The sequence below is a fragment of the Rhodnius prolixus genome, unplaced genomic scaffold (assembly GCF_049639745.1).
Source record: "Rhodnius prolixus isolate KJV_2025 unplaced genomic scaffold, Rpr scaffold_7, whole genome shotgun sequence".
NCBI lineage: Eukaryota > Metazoa > Arthropoda > Insecta > Hemiptera > Reduviidae > Rhodnius > Rhodnius prolixus.
Window position 1 is genome coordinate 30,388,774 of NW_027411582.1, and position 12,030 is coordinate 30,400,803.

Below are 12,030 nucleotides of genomic sequence, written 5' to 3' on the forward strand. Positions count from 1 at the left end.
TCTGTGCTACATTCCAGTCAGGTGCCAATAGTGAAACTTGCTTTGAGCTACTCATTTTAACGTTTCATTTATTTGGAATGAATTTAGTGTTTTAGTTAAGGTTTTTTTTAAATAGTTTTACTTGTAAGGCGGCCATATTGAAAACAAGGCGAGATACAACCAATCAAACCGTGAGTTCATTATTTATTATCACATATTTTTTGTGAAAATACCGATTTCTTGAACTCAAGGAACTTACAGACTTATTTCTGTTCTTTTTTCAAAAACTGAACAAGGGGTAAAGCACCAACAAACAGACAAACACCTTTCTAATGAAATAATAAAATTACTATTCTAATATTTTACCCAAATGTTTGTATTATTATTATTATTATTATATTCAGTTTATCATATTTAGCGGTATCAAGAAATGCAAAAAAGGAAGTTGTAGCTATTGTTTAAAAATTCAAGAATAAAGTGTTTTAAAAGTAACTGTTTCTCTCTACAAACCAACAGACACACAACAGGAAGTAAAATATGCGATAAAAAGCGTAGTTTCCGTTTTGTTTCAGTTTTTTTAAGCGTGAATCTATTGTTTTAAAATTATTGATTTGGAATTGATCAATTTATTGATTTAACTTTAATAAGCTTAAGGTTTATTCTTGAATTATTGCGGGAAATATTAGTAGAACTAGGGTATAATCACTCGAACAATTATCAAAATTTCTCAACCTTTGACTATTTATCAGTTAGCTTCAATTTAGGAATTTTGAAGGCATTCTAGAACCGTTCAAATTTTAATGCAACTTAAATATGTTCAGTAAAAGATCATTGTTTGCATCAGAAAATTAATCTATCATAATTGTAGTTATTTTTCATTTTTTGTAATGATTTAAGGCGCTCTAAGCATCTGAGCCTTTTTTTAGCGCACTGTTAGCTTCCGGACAGTTACAGACAACACTGTCCAATCACCGGACAGTGAGCTGTAAGAAAATAAAAATCTAAGAGACCAGCCGCTGGATTCGAACCCGTAATCTCGTGATTGTCCAATTTAAGAGAATTTCTCAAGACAGATAATTGCTTATGAAAACCAACTTTCTGAAACTGTTTAAGAAAAAAATTGGGTCGCGATCTCATATTCTCAAATTAAAGAATGCTTTAATCAACGATTAACACTCTAGAGAAATCGTAATTCTGATCTAAATTGATTAAAAATCAATGCAATACAATCAACGTGTAGTACCAGCAGCTAAATTAGCGCACAAAAGCTATCAAATCAGTTTGTGGCCACCATTTTGAAGCAGTAAATGTTCTTTATTTCCGTTTTCTCTACTGTTATTTTAATTTTTTTGGTTTTTAACTGTCACGAATGTTATTAGAATCGTGATTTGCTTCTTTGTTCTACCATATAAGTAGTGGAACAAAGTGAATACTGACATTCATTTTATATTTTTTTATTTTTGAACAGTTTATTATGATAGGTTAAACATTATTTTGGTTTCGAGGCTTTCTAAATTGTGGGGAGACGAACTAATCAATTTTTATCATTATCAATATATCAAATTCGCCAAGTTCATTTAATTGAAAATAAGTCTCAAATTCTCCGCACTATCGTTAAACAGCTCCATTTTACGTTTCAAATCTAACTGTCCACAGTTTCCGTTTGTAGGTCCAGGTTGCACGAACTCGCTATAAAAGTTTTCATCAGAACTTCATCACTCACATTCCAACCCTCTTGCCCACCATTTATCATCTCATCACCATCCAGATCATCCTCCCAGACGATTAAAATCAGCCAGTGGCCTCGCGATTTTCTCTCTTCTGAGAAGAGTAGCTAATCCTGGGAGAGGACTTAGGGAGTGTTATCACTGAGGGTAACTTCTCCCCTCAATTAGTGAGTTTGTAGTGATGTCAGTTATTGTCCATTGTTACTAATAGTGCATCTAGCGCTGGTATAACTTATCAAATAAACTTAGGATGGAAGATTTGCGAGGAATCGGTCAAATAAAACAACTCGTCTTTTTGCCAACGTTTCGACAAATATATTGTCCTCTTCAGGGCCTGGATATTACAAATACAAAACAATTTATAGAGTCAGTAACATAGAAAAAACAGTAAAAATCAGTAATACAAAAATAAACAGTAAAATACAATAAATTCTTTATAATTATTGAAACTTACGTGGCTATGCTAGGTTAGTTGAGTTACAGAAACTAAGAGCCAGAAATGGAGAAGCAGGTACATACGAGTATATACAGATATAGCGGGACTTACACGGGAATTTTGGTAATTACAATTGGACAGATACAATAGACTAGTTACAACAAAAGAGTAAATACAATAAATATTGGGAAATTTCTTTAAACAACAAAAACCGTTAAACACAAAACACAGGAGAAACCAAATAACCCTTATGCACTAAATAACAAATAACCAAAAGATTTGAAGTAAATTTAAAAAAAACCAGCAATAATTATGTACAAAATTTGGATATCTATTTATTTTTTAATGACAAAATTGTAGCAGTTGGCCAAATTCGACGTGTCTTGCAAAATTCCCGTGTAAGTCCCGCTATATCGATTCCTCGCAAATCTTCCATCCTAAGTTTAACAATTTGCGGTCACGAAAACTATATATTCGTAATCAGTAAAAATGTTTTATTAAAAAAACAGTCTATAATAATAATTATTATTATTATTTATTTTCATTTTAAATTATTTGTTAGATGAACTTTAATTAGTGTGGAAGGATTGAGTGAATGTGATTGGTTTAGAATAGACAAGAACGTGGTTATTGGAATAAATGTTACTAAGTACGAGAATGCTTAGGTTATTTGTGAAAACTAGTTGCGAGTGTAAAAGTTGAAAAAATATAAATCTATGCATTATATACAGTCGAACCTCTCAATAACGGACAGTGGCGGGGGAAAGCAAAGTGGCGGCTGTTTGGAGGTGGCCGTCAGAAGGAGGTAGGCAAGTTTCATAATGAAAAAATATGGGTTTTTTTTCCGAACATCTATTTAAAAATTGTTTATTATTAATAGATTTAAAAACGTACATAATTGCATAATTATTGCAGCTATATGATATGCATCAAATGTTTCTTAATTATCCAAAAAAATTATCAAAAAAATACATATTGACTTATTTAATAATTTTTATAATAATCATCATATTTATTCATAACAAAAATTATTTATGGTAAAATTATCATCATACAATCATCTATTATTAGAAAAATGGAACAAACCTTTCGGCAAGTTGACGATGGCTCGATTTGGTTTTTGCAAAATCTTCCAACACATTTATTTTCTCTTCTAGAGTTAAACCACTTTCGTTTGAGAGACATATCCGGAATAAAATAATATTGTTCGTCCAAAGTAATATTGAAAAATGATTAAAATGGTACAAGATGTATGGAGCTTATATAGGAAACTTGAGGAAAAACTAGAAAAAACAAAAAAACTTGAGAGGGGATAATTATTTTGATCACCGCGTCAAACGAACTTTTAAGAATAAGGTGGTCGATGTTGGGAGGTGAAACATTTAATCCATTCCCCAAAATCAATGTCTGCCGGTCGCTATGTTGAGTGTCCGTTAGACGGAGGTTCTTTTGTATAGAAAGTGTAAAGGGGAAAAACGCGGAATCCAAAAACTGTCCGTAAATGGAGGTGGCCGCTAGTGAGAGTGTCCTTTATGGGAGGCTCGACTGTACCTAACTAAAATAACAGTTCTGTACATAAAACTTTTTGTAAAATGTATGGGAAAAACGTGAACATAGAATAATGGAAAACAATGTTCTCATTTTTTTAGTATAATTTGCCGGTAAAACATGCAATGGTGACTTTAATGTTAGTTTGGACGAACTCAAATGTGTAATAAATGCTAGGTCAGATAAAAATGGCCGATCAGATTGGGTTTACTATCCACAGAATTAAGAATTAAATAATTTTTTACGCTGCTGTACCCTTTAAAACAAAAAACCAACAATTTTTAATCTTTAACTTATGGGCAAGACTTGAACATTGCTTTGGATCAGATCTTCATTTTCTCCTAACTAAATTATTGGCCTTTTTTAAAACAATATTAAGCTAATTAAAGAGAGATGGAGCCCCCCCAAAAAACGTCATAAAACAAACACTGTTTTATTAATTTATATAAAATGTAATAAAAAAACAGGCGGTATCATTGTCTGTCAGACTATAATAAACATCACCAGTCACCAGCTGTCATTAAACATACGACTACAATGTCATTACCTTCTCCAAAGAGGTTTTATTGTATTACTTCTTTGTATTTGCTTTTTATTTCAAGTTCCCTTTCTTTTTTTTTCTTTTTTTTAAAAAAAGCTTTAACAGCTGTTTCACGGCTCACACATTACATTTACAAAAGGTTATATTTTTTTACTGCTCTATTTTCTTTTCAAGAAGCTTTTGTTTTACGTTCATATTTTTTCAACTTAAGTACAGAAGAAGTAATCAAATATAAGTTCACGCACAGCAAAGTATTTTTTTTCGTTCAGTTTTTCCAAATAGAAGTACTTCTTGTTTTGTGATGCTTTGGCTTACAAAAATCGTTTTTTAGCAAATCATACAACTTAGAAATTCTATTTAACGGTACTTTCGAATTCTTTAAGATCTTATTTCCGGTTTTTTAGAGAAGTTTAACTCGCGAGAATAATGACTTTGTTGCAGCGTTTAAGTCCATCTATCTGACTAGCCTTACTGTTTAAGGTACTGAAGGGTAAACCATATTTTAGGAGCGAGCCAAAAACTAAAAGGCAAAATTTTGAGGGGGCCTTAATAATTTTTTTATTTAAAAACAAATACAGTAAGTGATTAAGAAATTTTTTTTTCTTCCTTTATTTAATTTATAACTGCCTATTGGCAACAAATCGAATTGCTTTACAACACGTAAATAAAAATGGTTTGATAGATTTGATTGAGGGGCATCCAACGATATCCATCATGAGTCGGTCTAACACAGGATGCCGTTGAAGTGAATTCGAAGGATGCCCCTTTTCTATCATCAGGCGAGGCCATCGTCAGTCTTCAGTCTTCGGCGAGGATTTGAGGGAAGAGTAGTTTGGAATAGATTGTTTATGAGCGGGTTGAAGTGTTTGGGAAAGTTTGGGAACGAAATTTGATGTAACGGGGGATTTGGCTAGGTCAAGGACAAAAGAAGGGATTTTTAGATCAGTGTGGGGATAGAGGTGATTGCTTACGTAGAAAGGAGCGTTAATGATGGTACGTAGGATTGAAGGGATTGGATGCGGTTGAGATTGGAACGCTTTGCAGTACCTTATAGTTCAAGTCCGTATGCCCAGATTGGGAGGCTAGTAGAGCTGTGTAGAGTTTCTTTTTGTTGGCAATAGACAATTTGGAGCGTTTGTCGAGAAGTCTTTTGGTCATTCGGTAACGTAAGTAAAGAAATTTTTAAAATATCAAAATTGAACTAAAGCGATGTGTGAAGCTGCGAGTGTTTTGATAAATAGTTCCACCATAATTTGGTTCAAATTGGGGGCGTAGTTATTCTTAAGAGTGAACTGAGGTGATTCATTGGTCAATCTATTTCTGGCAGAGCTTTTTCTAAGTTTCATTATTGGGAAAAAGCTGCTCACAAATATATGGATGTGTAATTGTTATTTTTCAATTATTGTAATAAAATGTGTGATAGGCCTGATTGAACCTTTCGCTAGGCCCGGAATTGGCCCACGAACGGTAGTTTACCCATCACTGGTTTAAGCCATCATACCACACCTTCAAAGTGATATTGGACAGGTAACCAGGCACTGGTTCCTAGACTTTTTCGGGCCGAGCTTTTTTTTGGGGAGTTTTTAATTAATTTTTTTACCGAATCGTTCTTTCCAAGATGTAGAGTAACTTTGTAAAAAGTATTAAATGTGAAAAAACTATCACTACAGTTATTGTGTGTTTTGGTCTTATTTTGCACATTAATCAACATATTGGTACTCTCACAGCTTCTAATTTACTAAAAATTTGGTACAAAAAATCCATTTCTATCTTTTTCTAATGTTCATGGATTTGCAAAGAAATAGATTCTCTACAGCCTCTTTCACTTCTTTCTTCTTCATGATTTAACGGTAGCAACATTTAACAACCATTATGATTCTTATTTCCTGTATGTTCAGAAGAAAGAGGAAAACCTACGGAAGTATCTATCAGGTTACTTTGGGCAAATGGATTTATGTGGAAGGTAATAAACATTCCCAAGACCTTTTAGATATAAGAATTGTTGGGGTTGGGGGCAGAATAAAAATTTAAAATCAAAACCCCCGAGAACTATTTAAATTTTAATAATTACTTTAGCCACAAAAAAATTTGGAAACCTACATTCCGAACGATTTTTTAAAAGGAGTTTTTAAAGGATATCTTTACTCTTTCTGTCTCCTTTGGCTCTACAGTCCTCGAAGAACCTTGGCCTCCTCAAGGGATATCTTCACTATTGAGGGGAAAAAAAATCTTAAAGAAAATTCAGAGCGAAATCAGATTTACAAATAAGAAGTGCAATAAATAACTTTCATTTATTTTCTGACTTTTGACAGTCAGTGTCTTCCAAGACATGTCACCAAGAGCCAGCATTTACTGTGGAGTCGAATGTACGAGTACCTTGCAGGAGACCATATTTTTCGAAGGATTAAAAGAAAAATGGCGTTAATATTGCTTTTCCTATTAGCTTTTCACTTGTAACGTTATTTCCTGAATTCCTAAATAATACACATCCTTGCACATATTTTAGGTTACGCTCTTGAATTACTAAAAACTATGGGGAAAACTCCTGAAGACTTAATACAAGTACCCTAAATAAATAAATGAAATTAATAATGAAAATCCAATTTCATTAAGTCGTAACACCAATAAAACTCCTCTCTCTCTATAACGGCAGCCATTTAGAAGTTGTACAAGTGAAACCACTTAACAACAGCGCCAGGCTAGTTTTTGTATTGATTTCTAGTAAAAATACATACGAGGGTCGTTTGAAAAGTCCGTGCAAAAATAAAAACTACTTAATTTTTTGGGGTAAACCTTTTTTATTTTTCAACATAGTCTCTTTTTAGGCTTATACACTTCGTCCAACGCTGCTCTAGTTTGTTGATCCCTTCCGAATAATAGGATTTGTCCAAGTCTGAAAAATAGCCATTCGTTTCTGAAATCACCTCCTCGTTTGAATAAAATCTTTTTCCCGCCAGCCATTTCTTCATATTGGGGAACAAATAGTAGTCCGAGAGAGCCAAGTCTGGAGAATAGGGGGGATATGAAACGAGTTGGAACCCTATTTCCATTAATTTTGCGACCACAACTGCTGAGGTGTGAGCTGGTGCGTTGTCGTGATGGAGAAGGACTTTTTTGTGGGCCAATCGCGGGCGTTTTTCTTGCAGCTCGGTTTTCAAACGGTCCAATAACGATGAATAATAGTTTTACCCTTTTCCAGATAGTCGATGAGGATTATTCCTTGCGAATCCCAAAAGACAGTCGCCATAATCTTTCCGGCCGAAGGAACGGTCTTCGCCTTTTTTGGCGCAGATTCCCCCTTGGTAACCCACTGTTTAGATTGTTCTTTGCTCTCAGGAGTGTAGTGATGTATCCATGTTTCATCCACAGTGACGAAACGACGCTTAAAGTCCTGCGTATTCTTCTGGAACAGCTGCAAACCGTCCTTGCAACACTTCACCTGATTTGAAAATCACTCGACTTCCTCGATTCAAACGAATGCCAAACACAAAGAAATAGACCGATCTGGCTGAAACTTGGTGTGTGTTCTTCCAAGAGATGCTACTAACTAAACATAACCTCGATACGCGCCAGTAGTGCTATCTCTCTGACTTTGCACGGACTTTTCAAACGACCCTCGTAATTTATGTATTCATGTAATCGATTTTGTGCTTTTAATACTGGGGCAAAGTGTACTTTGGGGGACTTTACAAGTTTCATGCGATTATATTAGGATGCAACAAATTGGGTTCGTGTTTTATTTTGCGACGCAATTGTGACAATATGATGGCGATTATGGGTGTTTAGGGTTTCTGTGGGGGATATTTAAAGGATTTTTCTGATGGGTTCTTTTGAGCGGCTAGCTTTATTTAGATCTATCGTAGTGCCAGGTGATAGTAATGTGTTTTTACTCTCTTTTAGAATCTGTAACAATTTATAGGTACACAAATCACTTTATAAATCAAAGAATTACTAGATATTATTCATTCCACGAAGGAAGTGCAAAAACAACACACAGACAAACAAGAATTGCACTTTTACCGATTCACTTTCAATTTTCTTGGCTTATTAAATTACACTTCATTTTTCCCATATTAATTTACATGAATAAATATAAAAAAAAAAATGCGGTCACCACTTTCCCTTTTTTTTGCAGTCTCATGGTTACATGATTTTCTTTTATGATATTCTTTCACCTTCAGGCTTTCGTAATGTGAATAATAAAAACTTCCTTTATCCTGGTAAATTAGCCATTTTATATTTCGGTCATGCGAGACCAGTTTTACATTAACTATTATTATTATTAATTTCACCTTGACGTTACTTGGGAAAAATAACTTTTCATAGTTTTTTCTTAAACTATTTTGTATTAGTAGTGAAGAATACTATTTATTTTCCAGGTGTACCAATCTATTAACATTAACTTTTACGTTCTTTTAGGTTTTTAACCTCCTCTCTATTCAAGATAAGTTACGAGAGTATCTCTTTCTCAATCCCTCTAACCTCAGATTCATTGAAGTCCTGAATTAATGTAACTAATCTTTCATTTTGTTGTTTCAGGTAAGAATTTTGTGTTAATCTGGGATAAAGTATTGTGTAAGTAAATAATCCATCTTTATATTGTGTTATAACTATAAATTTATCTGTTATAAACCCTAGACTGAGTTTTCGCGATCCGATCCGTTTTGTAGGTCGAACGATTCCGAAAATTTGTTTTTCTAGAAAATGATCTGTGCCATTTTGTGTGTTGAAAAATATCTCAAAAAGCAGGAATATGTAAATTATTATTTTTGTATTTAAGACGCGTCTACATCTGGGGTTACAGACAACACTGTCCATCACCAGGACAATGAGCTTGTTAGAAGCTCCTAGAAAGAGAAAAAAAAAACTAAGGGCCAGCAGCTGGATTCGAACCTGTGATCTCCGCGTCGGAATCCAGTATTCATTCGCCAACCTCTCAGCTATCCCCACCCTAGGAATGTATACAACTTTTTCTATTTGGATCCCTCCAGAGGTATTGACTAAAGTAATTTCACGTAGAGTAGTACAGGGTACGACAGCGTAACTTCCTTTTATCAAAACTTGATAAAACCCACTGTATGGATCAGAACATTTTTATTTGTTTTTTTATAATCTAGGTGCATGTCTAAAGTTTTGTTTTACGTAGTTTTGAAGATAAAATCAGATTGGGGACGTCCCTCATTCTCCATAGACTGAGTAAACCGATTTCTGGCGTTTGTCATGACTCTTGACAGCATAGCAGGCGTTCTGTTGGCAATTTCTTCCTGGATGTTGGTCTTTAAGTCTTGTAGGGTCCTTGGATGGTTCACATAAACTCCATAGAAAAAAATCACAAGGGACCAAATCGGGAGAGCGGGTCGGCCACTCCAAATCGCCCCTAATTGAGAAGAGGCGCTCTAGGAAGTGTTCCCTCAAAACAGCTAAATCGTTGCTCTTGAAGTGTGTGCCGCCGTTGCACCGTCTTGTTGGAACCAAATGTCCCCTAAGTCCAACTCATCTAGCTGTGGGGGAAAAAAAAATTCCTGTAACATGTTTACAGACCGGTCCGGATTCACTGTCACTGCGACTTCATTTTCCTCAAAGAACTAGGGGACCAATAATTCCAGCTGAGGAAATTGCACACCACACTCTGACTTTAGGTGAATGCAAAGGCCTTTGATGCAATTCTCAACATCCAGGAACTAATTGCCAACATAATTGCCTGCTATACTGTACTTAACGTAACTTGTACTCTAAATTGAAAGTGAACTGAACCCTAAACTGATTTATCTGCCACTGACGATGTTTGAATGTCCAAAACCTGTCAGGATTACAAGAAATATGCGTGCTACCAACGCTATTATCTTGTACTGCCGAAGCTAACCACATTTTCAATAAACGTTATCACCAATTATTTAAACTAAACAAGTAGCTGCTATAAATAATTCAATCTCTCCTTCTAACATAAGTAATAATGCTTCGACCAACACTTCTATTCGCTATTAAACACTTCAAATAACCGGAAATAAGTACTTATAAAAAAATCTATTACCCCCCCCCCATTTGAAAGGATGTGTTATTGAACGAGGTGGACAATAGCCAATCAGTGAACGGAAATTGTCCCTCCGTTCTAAAATGGTTTTGCATCATAAAATATTATTCTATACTCAATGGTGTAAGCAAAACGTTGAACCTGTGGCCAACAAAAAAAAGGAATAAAAGGGAGGCCCTGGGTTAGACAAAAGATTTAAGTCAAATACCCGGACCCTGGGAGTTAGAAACCATATTAATATTGAGTGGGGATTGTGACTTTGCCTGATAAGGTTGTGTTTAAATCGCTCTATAATTTTTGGCTAATTTTGTTAATATAAGGTGTTTATTAGTTGCTTAATTTTTGTCTCATCTGTAGATTATGTTGTTCGTGATTTACAAGTGAAGTTTTACGCCATTTTATTAATTATTAAGAGCAAAAAATTTAATTTAATAATTTTGTTCAGTGTTGGTTGTGAGTTTAGTTTATCTATAAAAGTATTCATAATCCATAAAGGTAAACAAAATGAGTCATAGTGGGGACATGCCCAGGCAGCCTCTACAGTCTAGTGGGGAGGACAATAACTCACACACACATAGATTGGAGGACGGTGCTGGTGGGGATAAAGTTGATCTCACTAGCTTACTACTATCCAGATTCGACGTTCTTAGCAAGGAGATTGCAGGTATTCGAACTGAACTTTCTAATATACGTGCGGAAAATAAAGAGCTCTCCATTATCATTAACAATAATGGATCTGAACTGAAATTAATACAGAATAATATGAAAGATAACTTTAATAAAATTAATAAGGAAATTTATAATTTAAATCAAGAGAATAATAAATTGAAACAACAAATTGAAATTCTACGAAAACAAAGTTTTGGTAACAATCAGTTGATTTACCGTAATACAATTAAAATTGCTAATATTCCTATGATAGACAAAGAGAATTTGGTGGAAATTATAACGAAACTGAGTAATTTTATAGGTTTCGAATTTAATACGTCTTTTGTTGATTGTATATACAGATCAAGAAAAAGATACCCTCAATCAGAACCGTTGATAATTGTTGGGTTTTTAAGAAATATGGATAAAACTCGTTTTCTAGAACTAGGAAAAAATAAAGGAATTATATTTGCTACAGATATTTGTGAATCTTTTAAAAAATCACCAATCTATATAGGTGAATATATGTCCCCTTGGAATTTAAAATTATATTTTGAAGCGAAACAATTAAAAATGAAGGGAAACATAGAGTATGTTTGGTTTCGTAATGGAAAAGTTTTAGCAAGGCAGCATGCCACTGCCCCTGTTAACGTAATACTTTGCCCAGATGATTTGAAGGTATTCCAAGCAGTCGACGCTTCTAACAGCGAAGAGGTTATTTTGTCTCAAACAGAAGAAGGGGCTGGTACACTTAATAGCAGGTCCTCTCAAGTAGGAAGAACTTCAAGAACTTCAAAAAGAAAAAAGAAGCCGTCGCCGCTCAGCCCTGTAACTAGAAATTTTCGTGCCCGCAGTAACTCATCCTGCTCTCAGTGTTAGGGAATCCTATTCTGATAATTTGAAAACAGTTTTTTGGAATGTTAATGGCTTTTCAAATTTTACTATGTTAAATGTAGAACAATATAACTACTTTTTATCCATTGATTTCATATTTCTAAGTGAAACATGGCTTCTATCAAATCCTTTGCTTCATCCCACTTTATGTTCTAATTTCACATTAATAAACAATGTAGCTATGAAAGAGAAGCCTGTAGGACGCCCTAGTGGGGGTATACTAGCG

The 12,030-nt window shown here is 34.3% G+C and overlaps 1 protein-coding gene across 5 annotated transcripts in view; it reads left to right on the forward strand.

Moving 5' to 3' along the window:
* The window catches only part of LOC141447380 (dnaJ homolog subfamily B member 6-like), a 247,066-nt gene that overhangs the window by 182,266 nt on the left and 52,770 nt on the right, over positions 1 to 12,030 (forward strand). The window contains exon 1 of one of the 5 annotated variants that reach the window (XM_074114886.1): positions 17 to 170. The exons of the other annotated variants lie outside the window; for them this stretch is intronic. The gene's annotated coding sequence lies outside the window, so the exon portion shown is untranslated. Of the gene's footprint in view, positions 1 to 16; positions 171 to 12,030 lie in introns of those variants that run through there. 5 annotated transcript variants of the gene reach the window in all.